This window comes from Leopardus geoffroyi, chromosome C3 (assembly GCF_018350155.1).
Source record: "Leopardus geoffroyi isolate Oge1 chromosome C3, O.geoffroyi_Oge1_pat1.0, whole genome shotgun sequence".
NCBI lineage: Eukaryota > Metazoa > Chordata > Mammalia > Carnivora > Felidae > Leopardus > Leopardus geoffroyi.
Genome location: NC_059338.1, coordinates 130,799,049 through 130,814,737, shown reverse-complemented (window position 1 = coordinate 130,814,737; position 15,689 = coordinate 130,799,049). Strand labels below are relative to the sequence as shown.

General features: G+C 42.3%; 1 protein-coding gene across 15 annotated transcripts in view; it reads right to left on the bottom strand.

Annotated features, from left to right (window-relative positions):
• The window catches only part of STAU2 (staufen double-stranded RNA binding protein 2), a 310,752-nt gene that overhangs the window by 7,478 nt on the left and 287,585 nt on the right, over positions 1-15,689 (bottom strand). Inside the window, exon 12 of one of the 15 annotated variants that reach the window (XR_006706573.1) lies at positions 12,982-13,089. The exons of the other annotated variants lie outside the window; for them this stretch is intronic. The gene's annotated coding sequence lies outside the window, so the exon portion shown is untranslated. The remainder of the gene's footprint in view (positions 1-12,981; positions 13,090-15,689) is intronic. 15 annotated transcript variants of the gene reach the window in all.

The following is a 15,689-nucleotide window of genomic DNA, read 5'->3' as shown; positions in this document are numbered from 1 at the left end:
AATACTAACATTTAATGGTCCACCAAGACATGTTACTTTGCACATCCAAATCTGTCCAGAAGATGGTAAAATCAACAAAATCTCCATGTTTCAACCATTCCAACTGAATAAATTGTACTTGCTAGAGGCCAGTTATTTAAAACAATTAAGACTATATTATAAAAATGCTACCTGATATTAAAGGACACTGGAGTGAGGGAAAAGTCGAATAACTCATTTGGAGAGACATTTGCAGCCTGCTCAAGGCACAAGTTCTACATTGTCTACTACTGAGAGGGTAAATAGATAACGAGAGGCTCAGCTCCTACTGTCTGCAGTTCACCCCCTCAGCCTGGACAGTTTGCTGTGTGATAAATGTAAACTAATGTTGGGGAGTCATGGGAAGGAGGTAAATCTGGGTTCCTTAATGAGGAACATCCTGAACAATGATTAAACCCAAGTTGTATAACTTCCCACACACTGTGGATTTGAGAATTTCAAAGTACCCAGAACACAAGTACCCAGGACCCTCCATACAGCTTCAGCCATAAACAAACAGACAACTGAACAATTTCATTTCCAAGGTCAGAAAATGTTTCCTACCAAATAAAAACAAACTCACTCAGCATCCAGGTGTGTGCTACTATGGTCTGACCAAGGGGAATCTTAAACTTTAGCTTTATGACAATTTACATGTTTTGAGATTCTAAGAAAAGAGGAAAGAAAAGAAAAGAAAAAAGAAAAAAAATCGGTACCTTCGAGGCAATTCACATAGCTTGGTTTGAAAGGAGAAAAATTAAAGAAGCATTTTAAGACATGGATGACATTTCTTTTTCTTATTCTTGTCTTTTCAGCTCAACACTTGTTCGTGTGTGTGTGTGTGTGTGTGTGTGTGTGTGTGTGTGTGTGTTTGCGTGTTTCCCTTAAAAGAAACCATCTACACAGATACGTAGAAATATTTTTGTCCCCAAAAGATTTTACAACTGTTTTGTGAGGAAAGCCCCACAGGTTCTTGAACAGATGTCGCTACCATTTCATGTATCACTTGTTTTGTGCGTAGTTATAGCAATACCAGAAACAAGATGCCAGTAAGATACTTTCCATGCCTGTTTGTTGGTCTTGGTTTGCACGCATGCATGCGCTTGTGTGTGTGTGTGTGTGTGTGTGTGTGTGTGTGTGTCTGCAGAATGGAGGTGAGTCTTCCCAGCCATTTCTGCAATTTCTAACTTTCCTCTTGTCAATCAGAAATTAGCAAATTGTGTTGAAACCAGTGCCTATTCCTCCTGCTTCCTTTTTCAGGAATCAAACGCAACAGTATTAAATAATTTTTTGAGACACAACAATGGTCTTCACTGGCAAAATGTGAATTTTAACTCATCCCTTTATGACACACAGTTCTTCTCATCTTTAAACACAATGCCCAATGGATACTTTTATTTCTTTCTTTCCCCATTTCACACTTTTCCCACCGATTTTATGTTCTGAATCCCAGAAACAGACAGGATGTTCCCATTAAAGTCAATGGCAACCACACATGCCCGAATGTGGCCTTCATTTTTAAGCAAGTGCCCAAGGTTTGTTTTGTTTGCCTTTTCCCCCTGAGGGGCTTGTTCATGTGGAACTCTTCCTGGGAGCCACTCTCACTGCTAGATTCATTTCAGAATGTACACCGTGATCATATGTGCAGCTCACTAAATCAGGCTTCTTAAATGAGAAAACTATAGGCTTCAACAGCAACCGCCTTCACTTGTAGTTGAGGGCTCTCCTAACTTCTTGTCTCAACAATCTTTGAGACTGGCTGCCTATTAAATTATTTCAGTGACTGCAAACCAGCAGGTTCTTCAGTAAGCTTAGGGCTTATTGCCCAAAGAACGTGAATTTTAATGTTCCTGAGTTATCATTTTCTTGCTTTGAAAGGTCTATAACAAAATGCCAACTCTCTCTTTCTACAAAATAAAAGAAACCAAAAAGAGAAAATTGTATTTCTAAATTTTGTCACATTACGATAAGATCCTCAGTCTATCACATTTCAGATGAATCAGTGATAGGACTTTAAAAATAAAATGATAAAGGATTATATTGAGCTTTAACTAAACCATTTGCTGCCCTGATTCTACAAATTTCATATAGCCTGCACTTTCCATTTATGCTCACATAAACCTATTGGTTCATATAATTTCCGTAAAATTCATACTTTATAAATGGCTTACTGTTGGAACAAAAGGATGTCAGCCTGCTAAGGTAATGGCTACTCATCATCAAATAATAAAATACTAAAATAAAATAAAATAAAATAAAATAAAATGAAGTCCAGCAGTGGTCTGAAGGCATGCATATTTTAGACAGACTACAAAAGCAGAGAATAGGAATTTGACTCTAGAATTTGGGGAATTAGTACAAACTTGGGCACTGAAACTACAGACTTAGGCATCATCTATATTCTGTGGTCAGGCTCCTACATTGGGTAATCCATGTAGCTGCTCATCTTGACAATGATAGAGTCAAATTTAAGTGGGATTAATGATGCAGAGGAATGTTTGCAGTGTGTTTAGAACAAATTTTAGCAGTGGCATCCATGCTGCCAGCTCTTACTCCAACCATACTGTTTCTGTTTTAAAAAGTTTATTTTATTTTATTTTTTTAATTATTTTTTTTTTAACGTTTATTTATTTTTGAGACAGAGAGAGACAGAGCATGAACGGGGGAGGGACAGAGAGAGAAGAAGACACAGAATCGGAAGCAGGCTCCAGGCTCTGAGCCATCAGCCCAGAGCCTGACGCGGGGCTCAAACCCACGGACCGCAAGATCGTGACCTGAGCTGAAGTCGGACGCTTAACCGACTGCGCCACCCAGGCGCCCCCATACCGTTTCTGTTTTAAAGGAAACACCATTCCTTTAAAAATTCCTGTGTTGCCCTTTATTTCATTATTGTTGATTCAACAAAAAATCCCCTTTGTAATGGTGTGTTACCCAAACATGCTGTTGGGCACAAAACCAAGTGTCCAAGAATGGCAGCAGCATCACTCTGTGCTTGGCAGGATAATGCCCCCCCCCCCCCACCAAAGTGTCCATGTCCTCATCTCCAGGATGTGCATATGTTACCTCATAAGGCAAAAGTGATTTTGCAGATAAGACTGAGGTATAAACATTGAGATGTGGAGATTATCTTGGATTATCCAAGTGGGTCCAATCTAATCACATGAGTCCTTAATATCAGAGAAACTTTCCCGAATTTGGTGAGAGAGAAAGACAGGGCCGGGGAAAATGGTCAGAGTAATGTTGTTAGTTTTGAAGACAGAGGAAGGAAGACACAAGCCAAGAAATGGAGGTGGGCTCTAGAAGCTGGAAAAGCCAAGAAGACCAATTTGCACCTCAAGCCAAAAAAAAAAAAAAAAAAAAAAAGAAAAGAAAAGAAAAGAAAAAAAAGAACTGCTGATACCTGGATTTTAGCCCAGGGGTTCTCTATAGAGAATCTACAGAACTCTAAGATAATCATTTGTTTTATTACTTATATATTAAAATTTTTTCTTTTTTTAAAGTTATTTATTTATTTATTTTGAGAGAGACAGGTACAGTGTGAGTGGGGAAGGGGTAGAGAGAGAGAGAGAGGGAGAGAGAAATCCCAAGCAGGCTCCACACTGCCTGCACAGAGCCTGATACGGGGCTTGAACTCATGAAACCGCGAAATCATGACTGAACCAAAATCAAGAGTTGGTTACTTAACCAACTGAGCCACCCAGGTGCCCCAAGTTTATTTATTTTTTGAGAAAGATGAGAGAAAGAGAAAGAGAGAGAGAGAGAGCATGAGCAGGGGAGGGGCACAGAGAGAAGGGGACAGAGGATCCAAAGCAGGCTTCCTTGCTGACAACAGAGAGCCCAATGTGGGGCTTGAACTCATGAACCATGAGATCATGACTTGAGCTGAAGTTGGATGCTTGACCAACTGAGCCACCCAGGTGCCCCTTAAGATAATGCATTTGTGTGGTTAAGCCACTAAGTCTAGTAATTTGTCATTGCAGCAAGAGACAGTTAATACACTCTACCTGTCATCTGGACAAGGAAGGGAGGAGAGCACGGCATTTGGAGCCCATCAGCCGTAGACTAAAATTCCAACCCTACTGTAGACAAGTTGTGTCTATGCAAGTTACTTTATCTCTCTGAGCTTCTTTTTCATCATCTGTAAATTGGAGACTACAACACTTACTGCATTGGATTGTTTGAGAGGTTAATGTCTGGACCATGAATGAAAGCTTTTATTACACAATTTTCTCTGTTGAGACCGACATCCAGTCATAAAATTCTTTATACTCTCTATCTCCATGTTATTTATGTCCAGTTTTGTATGCATTTCTATCTTTTTTCTAGCACATTGTTTACCCATCTTTCTTCCTAAGAGAACCCTATCATTATGCCTTCCCCTTAATCAAAAGCCACTACTAACTTCCAGACACCAAATAACATTCTGTATCCTTGGCCTGGCATTCAAGGCCATGCATCAGCTGGCCCCATTCTACTCTATAACCTCATTTACTGCAATTTCATTACAGTGTGTTTCCCAGAGTGTGATATCTGAGCCAACAGACTGGTCACCAGCCTCAGGAACACCTGGCAGGTGTCAGTGTTATCAAGAGCTCCCCAGCCAGTTGGCCTGAGAGACACCAACATTGCAGAAGCCCTGCCCACATGGATCTTCCACCCTGGTCTGTCTGGTCTGCCTCCTGTCTGATGGAGACATCTGAGTTTTTTTTACCTCTACACCTTTGCTCCTGCAGTCTTTCATTTTCCTAGGGTGGACTTCTCTGACTCCCAGCCTGTCTCCTACCCATGAACTTCTGACAGCCCTTGTCATTTGCCTCCCTGAACTGTGGGCTGTCTTCAACGTGTTTATGTCCTGTCTCTCACATAGTCGGTCAGCCCTTGGTTGGAAGAGCCATTTTCCTGTTTGAAACTAGCACAATGTATTTACAGAAGATCCTCAAGGAATATTGCTTGGTTGGTTATCCACCAGCTTCCATCTGGAGCCCCCTAAGACAGATAAGTACTCACAGACACATTTGTGCTTTGTCTTCTCTTTATTCTGTAAGTGAGCATCTTGTTCTAGCTGGCTTTTCCTTACTTCAGGGCATCTTCCAAAGCTTCTCTCCTATGAGGCTCTCTCTCCTTCTTTCACACACCCCTCCCATCCTCACCCTCACGCGGGCTCTGCAGCCAATATGCTTTAGGATAAATGGTCCCGGGAAAGTAGAGCTGGGTCATCTCTATCCATGTAAGAGAAGGTTCTGTCCACAATCTACCTCCAAGGAATACAGATGATAGTTACTGACTTTTTGAAATGTCAACCATTTGGGTTTGGCTTCTGTCATCTTTGATGTCTGTAACCAGTGCTTCCCCCTCCCTGGGCTAATGTGAGGGCTACAAAGAAAGTGCCTGGGAAACCCTACCTGGGAGGACCCAACAATTGGGTGGCACATCCTGAAACAGGAAAAGAGGTGAGCCTCTCCCACCCAAGACGAGCCTGATTCTGCAGGGCAATGGTGCCTGAATTCTGCCTTGGCAGCCCTTCTCCCCACTGTCCTAAAGGTCTCTTTGGGATTTCTTGGTTCTTTGACATCCTACTACGAAGAGAAGGAAAAGCATTGCTACTGAATATGGACACACACTGCTCTGCCTATTCAGAAATTCCAGTTAGGTTTGAGCATATGATTGAAAAAAAATGTATAGTTATTTCATAGTTTTTATTGCATTTAATGGGTTCTTAGATTGCATGGCTGTAGGGGGTAGCTGGGAACAACAGGGAATGATGGTCAAACAATATAACCTATAAAGTTTTGTTTAGTTTTGAACTTTTGGTTGTACTGAAATAGAGTCCAAGTTCGCAGGCCTTGCTGATTCCCTCAATGAGTGAGGCATGCAGAAGCCTGATTTCTTTTCTTGGGGCATTTGGTGGCCATCCTAGTGGTCAAATTGCAGCAGAGAGGGGGCCAGAATAGATCTTTACCTCCATCCCAAATGTCTCCTTAGCCTCTTACTGATATCTGATCATAAATATATATATATATATATATATATATATATATATATATATACACACACATATATATATTTACTTTTTAAAATAAAAGTATATATATTTACTTTTTAATATATATATTTTATATATTTTATATATTTATATATATATTTATTTATATAATATATAAATATTAATATATATTTTTATTTATATAATATATAAATATTAATATATAATGTAATATAATATAATATATAATATATAATATATATTTAAAATAAAAGTATATATATTTACTTTTTAAAATAAAAGTTCCAAACATCCAAAAAAGTATAAAGGATAGTGTATACTGAACCCCCCTGCCCCCCCCCCCTTCCCCTACCACCTATCACTCAGATCAAGAATTATTAGTATTTTGGGGCACCAGTATGGCTCAGTCAGTTAAGTGTCTGACTTTGGCTCAGGTCATCATCTCGCGGTTCACAAGTTCGAGCCCCACATCAAGCTCTGTGCTGACAGCTCAGAGCCTGGAGGTTGCTTGCAATTGTGTCCCTCTCTCTGCCCCTCCCCTTGTGTTCTGTCTCTCTCTTTCTCTCTCAAAAACAAACATTAAAAAAATTAAAAAAAAAAAAAGAATTATCAGTACTTTTCCAATCTTGTTTCATGTATCTTCATGTCTTCTGTAGGATTCCAAATCAGGTATCAGATAAAGACACATGCCACGATCACACCTAACAAAATTAAGAACAAATCCTTTTTATCATCTAAATACCTGGGTCATGTTAAACTTTTCCTGATGGCCTCAAAGATGTCTTTTAACGTTGGTTTTTGAATCTACATCCCAACAGTCCACACGTTGTATCTGACTGTTCTTTTAAGAGCTAGGAGTCCTGTGGAAAGCAGAATAATGGCAAAGATGTCCAGGATCGAATTCCCGACGGGACCTGCGGAGGGGGGATTCACGGCCAATCCAAACACAAGTCTTTAACCTCAGGGGTCCTCTCCCAGCTCAGAGATGGTCACATGGTGGTGCCAGAAGCCTCAGAGGGATGTGCCTTATTAGCTTTGAACGCCAATGATGGGACCACGAAGCAAAGAATGTAGGAAGCTTACAGAAGCTGGAAAAGGCAAGGGCACAGATTCCCCTTGGAGTCTCCAGAAAGGAACACAGCACCGCCGACACCTTGATTTGAGCCCGGTGAGATGGTGTCTGACTTCCGACTACAGCCTGTGAGATGATACATAGGTGCTGTTTTAAGCCACCATTCCTTTAGCGGGGCACTGTGAGTCACACGGGGGTGTGAAGGTCTGATACCGTACCCTCCTGAGACCAGCTGGTGTTGGGCCTGAGAAGGAGAATTTCCGGGAAAGAGAAGGCTGGGGCTTGGGAAGAAGTGGGGCCAGCTGTGCCGGATGCCTTGCTGATGCCGCTGGCCGTCTGCTGGCCACGTCAGGCAGGACTGAAGGAGCTCTCGCCCCACTCCGAGCAAGCGGCACACCAGTGTCAAGCCAGTCATCACCTAAACCCTGTGAGGACCGGCCCCCACCCTTAGGGACCCATGCATCACTCTCCTTTTCACCCCTAATGCTCTGTCCTAACCTCCTTTTTGTTCCTCAGCAGGGATAAGCTCTTTCCCACCTCGGGGATTCAGGCTGGCCAGTCCTTCTGGCCACCCCTTCTCATGACTGGCCGCTTGTCAGCCTTCAGGTCTCAGCTCCGGTTGAGTTGGGGCGGGGGGAGTGAACACCCCGTCTAGGGTGTCCCCCCCAACCCCAGCAAATCACATAACCTTGTTCATTTTCCTCATAACACTTGTCACAGTCTGTGATCTACTAGAGGAAGGGGCCTGGCCTATCTGATTCACAACTGGGTACCATCATTCACTCCACAAATATTTATGGAGAACCAGGCTCCACACGAGGTACCAGGAAAACCAAGAGCAACATGCACAGTCCCTGCCTTCTGCGCTGGGTCTTGCAGCAGGGAGAAAGGCATGAGGCCAACACCAATCTACCAAGATAATCGCTGTAAGAAAGAATGTACAGCTGAAGTCAAACTGAGAAAGGGCACTCAGGTCTCCCCGGGGAACACCGGAAGTCACACAGAGGCAGCACTTGGGGTGAGATGTAGGGTGAGGAGGACTTTTTCAGTGGGGCAAACTGTGAGAGGAGGGTGTTGACAGCAGGGGGGCCTCCTCGTGCAAGGCAGTTCAGAATGGCTGGACTGGGAGGTGGGTGGGAATCGACGGGCACAGTGTCCTGGACCATTTGAAAGGTGTTGTGTAGAAGACGGAAGCACCTTGCTCTGGGGAAAGCTGGGTCAAGCCCAAAAGATGGAAGCCACGGGCAAAGGGATTTGGCCTCCAAACAGGAAGGGGACTGTGCCCCCTGGGAGTGCGGCTGGCTGCTGAGGTGGGGCCGGTGATTGCACTGCGTGGTTCCACTGGCTGGGTCGTCTGTCAGGTGGGAGGCAATGCCGGCCGCGGGGGGCCAGAAAGGGCCTCTCACCTCTGGGGCTCTCTGATACTCACGTCAGGCCTGCTTACACAGACAAGGCCACACAAGTAAAGGACACCAGCACACATACAGGAAGACAAGCGTTATCGGGGAGGTGACGGATGGAGCTGTGTAATGTGTTGAGTATGGTTTGCAGGTGTAAGTTGAGTTCTCCGTGTGAAAGGTAAAACTTGGACCTGAGCTTCACCACTGGTTATGTGAGAAAGTATCTATGCTCAACGTCTCCATTTAGAAGACCGAATCATTAAAACCATCCTATCAAAGGCATCAAGCGACGGATGCATCTGAGGGAGGTGTCCTGGGGGTGTCTGCAGTGAACAGTACTGTGTGGAACATGTTTAGCAGTTGACCCTCCGGGGAAAAGATCCTAACTGGTATTCTCTCTGGCTCCCTGCTTACTGCTCGCAGGCAAGGCAGCAAAGTGGCTAAAAATCCACAATTTGCAGCCCAGCAAAACTGGGCTCTATGACTGGCTCCACCTCAACTAGGCATATGACCTTGGGCAAGTAAAAATCTCAACTATTAGATGATACGGCATCTTGTGCTGTTGACATTCACTTTCATCTAAAGACGTCACATTCCTAACTCAGTCTTCACAGTCACCACAACAGGTAGGTTTGCTCCTCATCCCTGGTTAACGGTGAGGATACGGAGACACAGAGGAAGTAATTTCTGTGAGGCCAACATGACTTGCTTTTGGTAGATTTGGAATTTGGATCCAGATGGCCTGGCTCTGGAGACGAATTCTTATAATTTTTTAAAAATTTTTGTTAATGTTTATTTTTCAGAGAGAGACAGAGCATAAGCAGGTAAGAAGCAGAGAGAGTGGGAGACACAGAATCCGAAGCAGGCACCAAGCTCTGAGCTGTCAGCACAGAGCCCGACATGAGACTCAAACCCACAAACCACAAGATCATGACCTGAGCCAAAGTCGGACGCTTAACTGACTGGGCCACCCAGGTGCCCCTAAGTCCATCCTTGGGACTCTTATCTTCTCTGTCATTATTCTCTCCCCAGACGATTTCATTGAGGCTTACGACAAATCCTTTATAAATATTCGTGGCCCCCAATACCTATCTTCAGCCTAGCCTTCTGCCCTAGGGTTCACACATACAATTGCCTGGTGGATTTCTCCCCTTAGGTGCGTGAAAGGCATTTAAAATCAGCCCAGACTCAAACTTGTGATTACCATTCTCCAAACCACTCCTCTCCCAGAACACGGAACCCTCATTCAAACAGCAGCTCTGACAAAAGACCCTGGGGATCAACCTTGCTCACCTCCCACACAAAACTCGATAACAAGTTCCTCTTTAAAATGCATCTAGAATCCAACCGTGTCTCACCTCCTGCTCTCCTGCCATCCCAGCCCAGGTCACCGTCATCTCTCAGCAAGACTCATGCCATAGCTTCCTAACTGTATCTCCCTGACCTAAAGTCATTCTTTCAAATAAATCCAGAGTGGTAGGTGTGAAATGTAGATGAGAACAGGTCAAGATCCTGCTCAAAACCCTCCAGGAGCTCCTGGTCACTCTTAGAACAAAACCCCAACTTCTGACTTGAGCTAAAGCCCTAGCAGACACTAACGCAGCTATATCTTCCCTACCGAGCTCCCCCTTAGCCACGGAGCCCCAGCCACACCAGCCTCTCTCCTCTTTGTAGAACACCCTGAATTCATTCCTGTCTCAAGGGTTTCCATAAGCTTTTCCCTCGACTTGGGGCTCTTCTCCCAGATCTTCACATGGCTCTCTTCCTCACTCCATCTGGTCCTCAGTCATCACCCCCTTGTGATCTCTCGACCTAAAGGAGCGACACACACACACGCCACCCTCCCGCCTCGCCCAGCCTGGGATTCTCTCATCTCCTCACACTGCCTCATGTGTAGTGCTTATTGCGCCTGAAGCTTTATTATATATTTAATGAATTCCTTGCTTATTTTCTATGTTCCCCATTAGAACATAAGCCCCATGAGGGCAAAGATTTGTCTCTTTTGTTCATTGCTAAATACTCAGGTTCTAGAAGCGTATACGGATAATAAATACTTATTAGTTTAATGACTTGAAAGAATGAATGATTAAAAACAATGGTCATGTTCAAGAATATCTAGTCACCTTATATATTTTTATTAATTCTTATTCATTCTTACTAATATATTTTAACTAATTCGGTTTTATTAATTCTCAGAAATTCCCTAAGGAAATTAAGGGGTAGATCATTTTCCCCATTTATTGAAACCTAGAAGCAACCATTAATTTGATGTTTAAAGACTGATTATTCAGGTGGAATATTACGTGCTAAATGTTAGTCTTTTAAGTGAAGAAAGTGAAGTATAATGATAAGTCTCCAATGTGAGTGTTCTCATATGTTGTAAACTTATTGGATGCCAATTACATTATCACAACTGTGGAATAAATTTTATTGGAATTAATTTTAATATTTTTTTTCTAGAAAGCCTTCATTTTTTTTAAACTAAGAGAAAGGCAGAGTCACTATAAAGTTCAAGTACATTATATCTTCTTTTTCTGGTACCATGGAAAGAAAAGCACATCACCAATAATATCACACTTGGTTTGGTAATTTTTAAAGTCTATGGTTAAATAATCATCTCAAAGGAAGACCTAATATCTTGATTTCCTAAAAACATCTTAATTAAGACAATATAATCAAATAAAGAGATTTACTTTATGTTTAAATAATCATGATCATGAATGGCTCTCTTCCCCTACCTTCCCTCTCAAATGAAACGAAATTTAGTACACGTTTGGGGATATGGTTTAGGTCTGCCGAACACTTAAGTAAAAAATTCCCTTAAGTTGTTTCAAGAAACTGCTGATACTCTAACAGACTCCACACATTCTAATATATCCAAACGCAGTCTTTTTCTTTTCTAATTGCTTGGCTGCAGACGAAGATGTAAGGTTATAAGTATAAGAATTTATGTGATGATCAGTGATGGAATCCTAATCCATCTTAAGCTGTGAGCATGACAACTGGCAGTTCCCAACATGTATTAAGAGACAGAATTTTTTTCTTTTGCCTGAGGGTACATTCCCTTTCAAAAGCAAAATATTTTTGTTCATTTGCTTTCTAAAGATATCACATTAAACTCTACTCTTAACGGTTAATCTTTTAAGGAGGCAAGATAGATTGGAAAGAGAATCTGTGATAGATTTATAAATTGGGGGAAAGCGTAACACAAGGCATTCCAATATGCAATTTAAAATCAAAACCTTAACTTGGGCAAGGGACATTATATCAGCCAACAGCATTCTTTAGAAATGCCTGACATTCAGTTGGATAGAATTATATATTGAAATAGATTGTAGGCATATTGTGAATGTTTTTGTTCTAGCATCTGGTAGCATCAAAGCCCAGGAGGAAGAGTGGGTGACCATGCCAGAATTTAAAAGCTGCCTTTTGGATAAATATGTGGAAAGGATATAAATTAAGTTATCAAAAGGCTGGAAGAATTTGCTGAAAGGGGGGAGGGTGCTAAAAGCAATAAGCCATTTGGAATTTGATAGCGTGCAACTTTCATGCTTTGTATAGCTAGTTTTGTTAGCCAAGTAAGGATAAAATGGTATTTCAAAAGAGAAAAATTAATGAATGAGGACAAGCATAAAAAGCAACAATGCAATTCCTGATCTGTAAATGTAAGTAGTATCTGAGAGGCAATGTGGGATGAGCCCCAAGGGAAATCAGGCACCTCCTCTATGAAGCCTTTCTATGTTTGGAAGAGAGCAGTGACTTGTGATTTCTGTGCTCTGTGTATTAGTCAAGATAACTGCTGCCCAAACACCCCCAGAATCTCAATGCTCATGAAAAGACCAATTGAATGTTCCTGGGCTGTGGATTCTGGTCAAACAAGGTACCAGATCCCTTCCATTTTGTGACTCTTCCCTCTTCGAGGCTAGCATTATGGTCCTCTCCATTCAGCAAGTGGAAGGGAAAATAAAACAGAAGATAGTATGTAGGAGAATTTTGTGAAAGAGGACAGAAAGCCCTCATACTCCATTGACCAGAACCCAGTGACATGACTATACCTAACTCCACGACCACACCCATTTCTAGGTTGGGTGCTAAGTCTGGCTGTGAGCTGAGGAGAAGAGGAAGCATGTGTGGTGAGTAATTAGGCTCTACCACAAGTATTGTCATGTCATTGCACTCATTTGCTGAGGCATCTACAGGTCTATCTTCTTAGGGTAAATTATAAGTCTCCAGAATAAAGCGGAATTGGGTCTTATTTGTTTTGGTAGCTGTAGCACCAAATCTGGCATGGAGTTAATGTTTAATTTATAGCAGGGGATGTGGGATGCCAGGCTCACAGAGTGAACCTGGAGATGTTAAGACTAGTTATCTACTAATATTGCCAAGAAATGCCTAGATTTTTATCCCTTCCTGACGATGGCCTCCCTCTGTAGATATTTCTAGAGGACACAGGGACCACATGCCAACAATGGGCGTGGGGCACCTACTTTGTTAATTCTCATTGTGTCTTCATGCAAGAAGCCTTCACAGGAGAAAGTCCTCATACCCTTCACCTCTCACAAGGCACTTCAGTGGGAGAGAGAGAGGTTGGGTTCCTGAAAGACAAAGGATGGGGTGGAGGGTTTCCAGTGAACCCCAATCTCGAGAATAAAAAGGGAACCAAAATATTTCTCAAGGATAAACCAGACCTCCTCATCAACTGAGAAAGAAGTCAGAAGTTATAGGTGAATAAGCAGGACTATAGAACATTATAAAAATCTAGAACCTTATTCTTTCTGTCTCCACTTGGTTCCATGCAAAGCTCTTGCTACTCTTGTAGCCCCTGGGTGACTGCTAAAGGACTAGTATCTAGAATATATAAAGAACTTTCAGACTCAACAGTAAAAAACAAGCAATCCAATTAAAAGATGGGCAAACAACTTGAAGAGAAGGTTCACCAAGGAGGATTTACAGATGGCAATTAAACATGTGAAAAGATGCTCCGCATCACTAGCCATTAAGACCACAAGGTTATTACAAACTTATTAAAACTGCCAAAATAAACAGTAGCGAATACACCAAATGCTGGAGAGGATTCCGAGAACCTGGATCTCTCATATGTTTTTGACGGGAACATAAAATGTGTTGGCCACTCTGGAAAATAACCCAGTCATCACACTCTATATCACACACACTTTCATCTATCCCAGAGAAATGAAAATTTATGTCCACACCAAAACCTGTACACAAATGTTCATAGCAGTTTTGTCTGTGATAGTCCAACAACTGGAAACAACCCAATATCCCACAATAGATAAACTAAAAAGTAAACTGGTACATTCACACCATGGGATACTACTCAATATTACCTACTAGACAATAAACAGGAACAACTACTGGTACACATAACTTGTATGGATCTTAAAGGCATCAGGCTGAGTGAAGGTCACTTACTATATGACTCTATTTATATAACACCTTCGAAATGACAAAAGTATAGAGATGGAGAAGTCATTAGTGGTTGCCAAGGGTTAGTGATAGGGTGGAAGGAGGAGCACCAGGGAGATCTCTGTAGAAATGGAGGAGTTTTCCATCTTGATTGGGGTGGTGGTTACATGTGGTAAACTGGCATAGACCTACCATCCACATATGGTACTGCTGTCATCATCTTGGCTTGGATATTGTGTTATAGGTAAATAAAATGGAACCATTGGAGTACAAAGTACACACAACCATTCTGTACTACTCTTGCAACTTTCTGTGAATCTATAATTGTTTGAAAATAAAAATTAAAAACACAACAAAATCAGAAATGTACTTCTTGAAAATTAGTATTTTAATTTTTTTGAGAGGGGGAGAATGAGCAGGGGAGGGGAAGAGGGAGAGAAAGAATCTTAAGCAGGCTCCAGGCCCAGTGCAGAGCCTGATGAGGGGCTCAATCTCACGACCATGAGATCATGACCTGAGCTGAAATCAAGAGTCAGACACGTAACCAACTGAACCACTCAGGTGCCCCGGTATTTTTAATTTTAAAATGAATACTTCTAGGGAAACTGGATGGCTCAGTTGGTTAAGTGTCCAACTCCTGCTCAGGTCATGATCTCATAGTTCATGAGTTTGAGCCCCACATGGGCTCACTGCTATCAGCGCAGAGCCTGCTTTGGATCCTCTGTCCCCCATTCTTTCTGCACCTTCCCTGCTTGTGCTCTCTTTCTCAAAAATAAATAAAACATTAAAAGAGAGAGAGAGAGAGAGAGAGAGAGAGAGAGAGAACAGGAAGGCAGGCAGGTCACCAGGGCCTGGAAGCAGGGAGAATCTGTTTCAGGAGCTGCCCCTGGCAAGGGAGGTGGGCCTCCTCAAGGAACAGCTCTGCCACCCGCCTCTAATGTGGGGAAGCTGTACTTACTGGAAGTTAGCACCGTTTTCCTGTTTCCTTCTACTTCTGGGTGGCTAGATTATACTTCATCCCAGTGTAGAAATGAAGTGAGAGGTTATATCTCACCACCCTCTGGGGAACATGAACATAATTGGTCTCCCCTCTTAAGACATGCTGTTATATTCCCACAGACTTCAACATGGCACTTGGGGCATCTCGTGGTGGGATTTTCAGCCAATACCTTCCAACTACTTTTTGTCAAAATAAATATTAAAAATTCAATTCCCTCTTTAATTTTTTAATGTTTATTTTTGAGAGAGAGAGAGAGAGAGAAAGAGAGAGAGAGAGAGCACGCACATGAATGGGGGAGGGGCAGAGAGAGAGGGAGACACAGAATCAGAGCAGCCTCCAGGCTCTGAGTTGTCCACACAAAGCCCGAGGCGGGGTTCAAACTCACAGACCAGGTGACATGACCTGAGCCGAAGTCAGACACTTAACCAACTGAGCAACCCAGGTGCCCCTCAATTCCCTCTTAAAAATCCTTGGGAATCTCAGATAACTTTCCAGTTAATACTGGGATTTAAAGGAATATATTTAAGGAATTCATTTATGGTGTTAAAATCTACCCTTCAACAAAAACAACACTCATGCAATACTATGATCATCATAAAAATCAGTAAAAACTTCATTCTTCCATTATTACTATAAGTAAATACCCAGTCTTATCATCCAGTCTCTCTAATATGAGCCTCTCCTGGCTCTTCATTCATTGTAGGTGGAACAGAGTTGTGCATGGCAATATGGCTCCCAGTGACTTCGTGATAACGTGTCTCTCCAAGT